This window comes from Danio rerio, chromosome 13 (assembly GCF_049306965.1).
Source record: "Danio rerio strain Tuebingen ecotype United States chromosome 13, GRCz12tu, whole genome shotgun sequence".
In the NCBI taxonomy this organism is placed as follows: domain Eukaryota; kingdom Metazoa; phylum Chordata; class Actinopteri; order Cypriniformes; family Danionidae; genus Danio; species Danio rerio.
In genome coordinates, this window is record NC_133188.1 from 49957501 (window position 1) to 49965000 (window position 7500).

The 7500-nt window shown below is 32.0% G+C and overlaps 1 protein-coding gene across 15 annotated transcripts in view; it reads right to left on the bottom strand.

The window, feature by feature from the left end:
* The window catches only part of fgfr2 (fibroblast growth factor receptor 2), a 131537-nt gene that overhangs the window by 23691 nt on the left and 100346 nt on the right, over nt 1-7500 (bottom strand). The window lies entirely within an intron of this gene.

A 7500-nucleotide genomic window follows, 5' to 3' on the forward strand; every position in this document is an offset into this window, starting at 1 on the left:
TTCTGGGTTTACACTGTAGATCAGGGGTGTCCAAACTCGGTCCTGGAGGGCTGGTGTCCTACAGATTTTAGCTCTAACTTGCCTTAGGCAACTGCAAGGATGTTTCTAGAAAACCTAGTAAGAGCTTGATTAGCTAGCCAAGGCGTGTCTGACTGGGGTTGGAACTAAACTTTGCAGGACACCGACCCTCTAGGACCGAGTTTAGACATGCCTGCTGTTGTACACTCCAAAAATACTCGATCATACTACTTCAAATAAACTGAAACAACAAGATTTCATTGGGACAATTTATTTTATGTTTAATCCACATAAATTCGCTAAAAGTGTTAAGTTAACTTAATCCATTTGTGTTGGGACAACATGAATGAATTGTGAGGAACCCTGCATTTTGTACAGTATAGCGTACTACATAATGTAAGGAAGAGTTGAATTGTTAGGGGACAAAAGCCTGGGGTACTTTCTAATACTTTACCAGACCAGAGTCAATTATTCTGCTTAAACTATTCTCATGTGAAAAAAAATACTTTAGTAAATAATAGTAAACACTGTATTGATTTTTTAAACCAAACTATGGTACAGTAATTGAATGAATCTGTTGCGATAATTCTATAGCTGACCATTTCAATGTGGCCATGAACAATTCCTGCTCGTTATCAAACTATTTCATAACTCAAGAGGCAATTCAATCATTAATAATTAATGTTAAAACAGCTATCACAACATTATTTATCAATCTGGGGCTCTTTTTGGACTCCTGGAAGCTACAGAAATAAAATCAATAAAATAGGAAATACGTTGGGACCATTGTTTTTGTTTACATCCCTCATAATGGTCTATAGGAACTACAGCATATATTATACTATAGTATATACACTGTAAAACAATTCAGGGTTCAACACAATTAATTTATGTTGTCCCAACGCAAATCGATTAAGTTAACTTAACACTTTTAACAAATTTATGTGGATTGAACATAAAAAATTAAGTTGTCCCAATGAAATCTCAAGAATTGTGTTGTTTCAGCTTATTTTAAGTAGTTTGAACAAGTAAAAAAATATATACAGTTGAAGTTTTATTTATTTATTTATTTTTTATAGTTCCCAAATTATGTTTAACAGAGCAAGGAAATTTTCACAGTATGTCGAATAAATTTTTTTTCTTCTGGAGAAAGTCTTATTTGTTTTCTTTCAGCTAGAATAAAAGCAGTTTTTAATTGTTTATTAACAATTTTAAGGACAAAATTAATAGCCCCTTTAAGCTAACTTTTTTTCCGATAGTCTACAGAACAAACCTAATTACCCTAACCTGCCTAGTTAACTTAATTAACCTAGTTAAGCCTTTAAATGTCACTTTAAGATGTATAGAAGGGTCTTGAAAAATATCCAGTAAAATATTATTTACTGTCATCATGGCAAAGATAAAAGAAATCAGTTATTAGAAATGAGTTATTAAAACTATTATGATTAGAAATGTGTTGAAAAAATCTTCTCTCCATTAAAACAGAAATTAGGGAAAAAAATAAACAGTGGAGCTAATAATTCAGGGGGGGGGATTGGGGAGGGCTAATAATTCTGACTTCAACTGTGTATTTTTGAGTGTGTATTGGCACATCTAATAGCTCATAGTAACATGCAGTAGCTACCTCTTTGCAAGGATTTTTGACCATATAGCCAAGTTAGTTGGATGCAGACCAAGTGCACCTGAGCTGGATGCAATGCTTTTAATGCACACACCAAAACCCACCTTTAACCATACTCCTCATAGTAAAGTCACAAGCTCCATTGAGTGCATTGTGTCTGAGATGCATGCCTGAGACTGTCTCAGCTTGCATATGCTATCTGCAGTCAGATACTATTGGGTTAGTTAATCTCCATCGGCTCCTGGTAAAGCATTGAATTATTAGCCCCCCTGTCTATATTTTTCCCAATTTCTTTTTAACAGGGAGAAGATATTTCGAAACATAATAGTGTTAATAACTAATTTATAAGAGCTGATTAGGTTTAAGTTGGTTAATTAGGCAAGCTCGGGTATGGGCAATTCATTGTTTAACAGTAGTTTGTTCTGGAGACAATTAAAAAAAACAAATATTGCTTATGGGGGATAATAATATTGACCTTAAAATGATTCTAAAAATAATAAAAACTGCTTTTATCCTGGCCGAAATGAAACAAGTAAGACTTTCTCCAGAAGAAAAAATATTATAGGAAATACTGTGAAAAATTCCTTGCTCTGTTAAACATCCTTTGGGAAATATTACAAAAATTTCACAGGAGGGTGAGTAATTTTGACTCCAGCAGTATATGCTAGTATATGCAGTGCACTGGCAGGATTGTCGTGTGTTACTGTCTGTCTGGGTGGTTTAGTGTTACACTGAAGAGCCGCCGCACAGCTCTCCTTTCATTGCCTCACAATTAAAAAGCGTTTCTTCCATTTAGAGTAATTACCTTCGAGACAGTCGCCTTTTCATTATCTGCCTGCTGATCAGTGGAGCGAACCTGACACAATCCACTGAGCGCCTGAACTGCTGTGTGATCTGACTCCAGCTTCTTCATCTAAAACTGCTCTGCTCCCTCAACACACTCTTCAACTCTATGAAGTTTGATGCATTTGTGAGCTTTAATTGTGTTATATTAAGCATATAGCGGCACGATAGCTCAGTGGTTAGCACTATCGCCTTACAGTAAGAAAGTCACTGGTTTGAGTCCCAGTTGGACCACCTGGCATTTCTGTGTGGAGTTTGCATGTTGTGCCGTGTTGGTGTGGGTTTACATTCCAAACACATGCGCTATAGGTGAATTGAGAAAACTGAAATTGGCCATAGTGTATGAGTGTGTGTGAAAGCAAGAGTGTATGGGTGTTTTCCAGTACTGGATTGCAGCTGGAAGAGCATCCACTGCAAAAAACATATGCCGGAATAGTTGGCGGTTCATTCTGCTGTGGTGACCCCTGATAAATAAGGGACTACGCTGAAGGAAAATGAATGAATGAATATATTTAGTATTATATTCTGTATTTATACTGCATTATATTTAACAAATTTAAAAAAACAAACAAAAAAAAAAATACAGGGATGTTTTAACAAATGTTGGACCAAATATGGACAAACTCTATTAAGTTTATCAAGTAGGGTTAAAAAGTGTCCTTTAAATTTAATTGAATAAAATTAACTCAACATTGGGTTTATGCACACTGTAATCTATAATTTTACGTTTATTTCTGGCAAGTGGGTTGCCAGAAAAAAACTTTAAATAATGTCCGTAAAATTACAGAAAATTACCAGAACATTAAATTTAAGGAAATTTCTGTAATTTAATATCCGTTATTTTACAATATATTTCTGTAATTTACGGTTGTTATCTTTTTAAATTACAGATTTAGTTTTTTTTACAGTGCATATTTAACTTGACATTGAGTTAAAATGTTTTAGATTGCAATGCTTTTAATGTTTTTCATTCTTGTTACATTTTTCTTTTTAGAAATATGTATTTCTTTTATAATGTTTATTACTGCTTTTCACTTTCTTTTTGCTTAATTTTATATAGATTTCATATTGTTCAATTAGTTATTTAAAATAACTTAATCACACTTTTGTATTTCAGCAGACTTTTAATACCTGATTGTTAGTGTTGGTATTTGCATTAATTTTCTAATAAAACAAATAATAAATACTAATAACAACAATCTAAGACCTGATATACTTTATATATTATATATTTATATATTCTAGCCAAAATAAAACAAATAAGACTTTCTCTAGAAGAAAAAAAAATATTATAGGAAATACTGTGGAAAATTCCTTCCTCTGTTAAGCATCATTTGGAAAATATTAGTTTGGCAAATAGGGCTAAAGATTTTGACTTCAGTTGTGAAAATGATACAATTTAAAACTGAATTATACTGAAATTTTTGTAGTAAATTCATAAAACATAAAATAAGGAGAGCAGATATTTTAAAAAATACTAAAATATTGGTAACAGTATTTTAATGGTCCATTTGAATATCAGTAGACTGACTGCTTAATATGTGCTGATAGAGCTCCTTCACCAGACATTTAACTGACTATAAGAAACTTTGCAAGTACATGTCAACTTACACTAACCCTAAATCCAATTTAACAGTCTACTTATAATCTAATGAGAATTAGTTAGCATGTAGATGCAATGTAACTTATATTTAACAAATGGACTATCAAAATAAAGTGTGACCAAAATGTTAAGTCCAAGCGGTGAAAATCATAATCAATAATTGTAACATTAGCTATGTTTCCATTGAAAAATGCAAATTAAATTTAAGCGCAAAACTGGAGTATTGCATAAAAGACACACGAATAAAGCAGTGTTTCCATCCATTGAGTCACAGAGAACTAAATCATCACTTCCTGATTAACTGCCACCAAATATCAACAGAAAAAATAACAACATCAATATTACAATCATAATAATGACAATAATAATAATAATAATAATAATAGCAATCATAACAACAACAAAAAAAAATAATAATAATCATAATAATAATAATCCATCATCATCATAATCTTCATATAATAATAATAAAATTTATAATAATAATAACAATATTTCTCAGAGATGGGTTGAATTTACTGCAGTAGGAGAAGCTGCGTCAATCTTTTCTTCATTTAATAAATGACTTGCGCCTCAGAAGACAGTATGCCGACACGTAATGAATGTGTGGTGGTGTTTGAAGGCGTGAGACGCGGAGGTGTTTTAGAATGAGCTAAACAGCATTTCAGATGTTTTACAAGGTGCTCAGCCTGCTGGTTTGTACAGTCACACACATTTTTAACACCACATGATCTCCTATAACAAAATCACAGACTTTTTAATGCACATTCTAGAATTTGTTCGTTAAAAGTGTTTAGATGAACATCTTTCCTATCGAATAAAAAGTTTATCCTACTCAGTTATGCGCATAATGTGCATACAAATAGGTGGATGGAAACATAGCTAATGTTTAAAGACTAATGTTTTTATTGACAATCAACTTTTTTAGGTTGCAAAACTGAACCAATTCCTTCAAAAACAGATTCAAAAGTAAAATCAGAACAGTTATTTTTCTAAGTTTGTATTTTTTATCAGGTAGCGGTTGTTGTTTTTTGGCCGATGATTAAGGCAGGTGTAAGCGGTGAACGTGCTCTTGTTTCAAGTGCTTTCTCCAGCACAGCCCTGCCCCATTCATCCTTTAAGACTTCTTTCAAGAGTCTCTCTCTCTCTTTCTCCCTCCCCCACTCTCCTCTTTTTTCTTCTTCTTTCTTTTCTTCAGTGTGAGGCAGTTTCTTTGTGCAGGTGAAGAGCGAGAGCCGTGCAGCTGGTGAGCACCGGGTCAGTTATGCGGCCTCTTGACCCAGCTCTACCAACATCACTCAGCACCAACAAATAACCCTGCGCAGGCCTCTACAGTACAGAGCCACAGCCGCAGATCAACATGTGCACATCATGACCACACATTAACTGCTTTTTAGAGTTTGCACAGTCAAAACACTCTTAGCTAAAGCAGTTTTTCAATTGCGACTGGAGTGATTGGAGAGGGGTTGTTATTATCAGTCAAGGCTATGTGCTGTTTGCACCTAAAGCGACTTACAAATGGGAAAAATAGCAGTAAAGCATTTGAATGTTAAAAGGTCAGATTAAGGTTTAAATTAAAGTTTAATTAAATAAAAGTAATATATAAATAATAATATGATAACAATATAATATCAAATATTATAATAAAATATAAATCATTCATTCATTCATTTTCTTTTTCAGCTTAGTCCTTTTACCAATCTGGAGTTGCCACAGCGGAATGAATCGCCAACTTATCCAGCATATGTTCTAAGCAGCGGGAAACATCCATACACACTCACCCACACCCATACACTACAGACAATTTAGCCCACCCAATTCACCTGCATGTCTTTGGACTGTGGGGGAAACCGGAGCACCCGGAGAAAACCCACGCGAATGCAGGGAGAGCATGCAAACTCCACACAGAAATGCCAACCGACATTATATATATATGCATAATATTTGTACAATAACATGATCAGGTATCTATATATCAAGTTTATAAAAATACATGCTCAATATTTGCCATCTTGTGCTCCAGATATTAATGTTGGTGATTATTTAAATTAATTTATTAGTTGAAGTATTTTTTAGGGATAGTTTATATTTTATCATGCATGTTAATTATGTATAAATTATGCATACTACACTATTATATATATTATATTTTTATTTAATACACCAAAATATGATTTATATATTTAAATTTAAACTAAATATTAAATGTTAAAGAAAATCTTGTATGTAAAAATGTAAACTTTACCTATTTAAATTGTACAGTTTCTATGTAGTTTGTTCGCTAATAATTTTGTCCTTAAAATGGCTTTTAAAAAATTTAAAACTGCTTTTAGTCTAACCGAAATAAAACAAATAAGACTTTCTCCGGAAGAAAAAAATATTAGCAGACATAATGTGAAAATTTCCGTGCTCTATTAAAAATCATTTGTGAAATATTTAAAAAAAAAAAAAAAAAAATATATATATATATATATATATATATATATATATATTATTCAATTTAATTTGTTTGTTTAAATTCAACATATATATATATATATATATATATATATATATATATATATATATATATATATATATATATATATGTTGAATTTAAACAAACAAATTAAATTGAATAAGGTTCAACTTAATTTGTTTGTTTAAATTCAACACAAATAAATTGTTTACAACCACTTAACGTAAAAAAATGAGTAAATCCAAGGAATTATCTTTGAATAATTATTTTCAGTATATATATATATATATATATATATATATATATATATATATATATACCATTGAGCCACCATGCCTCAACAATACTAAAATAATCATGAAAATTACATTCAATTAATAACTAATGTGTAATATTAATATATTTATAGAAACTTGATACACTGTGAAATGCTGGGTTCCACACAATTAATTTGTGTTAGGACAACATAAACGGATTAGGTTAGCTTACTTGTTTTTACAAATTTAAGTCGATTGAACATAAAACAATTAAGTTGCCCTTCAAAAAAACTAAATCTGTGTTGTTCCAGCTTACTCTAAATAAGCAGTTTGAACATATTTTTTTTTTTTGAGTGTATATGGATTCCTGATGTAGTGAATCATTACTGCTATAAAAAAAAACAATGTTCAGACATGATGATTCTTCACACAGTTGTCTTAGATCCTAACACGCTGATACTGTTTTTCTTGAACTTCTTCCATATTTTCACTGATATTTTAGCCTCATATGGCCCATATGACAATATTATTCTGTCTGCGTTGCGCCCTGCCTTTCCGTCTGGTGTTTTTGCAAGACGTTTTAGCTCTTTGCTGAAAAAAAACTAGCCAGTAGCTAGCTCTCTGCAACTCTCACATGGTCACCCACTGAAGCTAAGCAGCTAAGTCAGTACCTGGATAGGAGAGACCATACGGGAAAGCT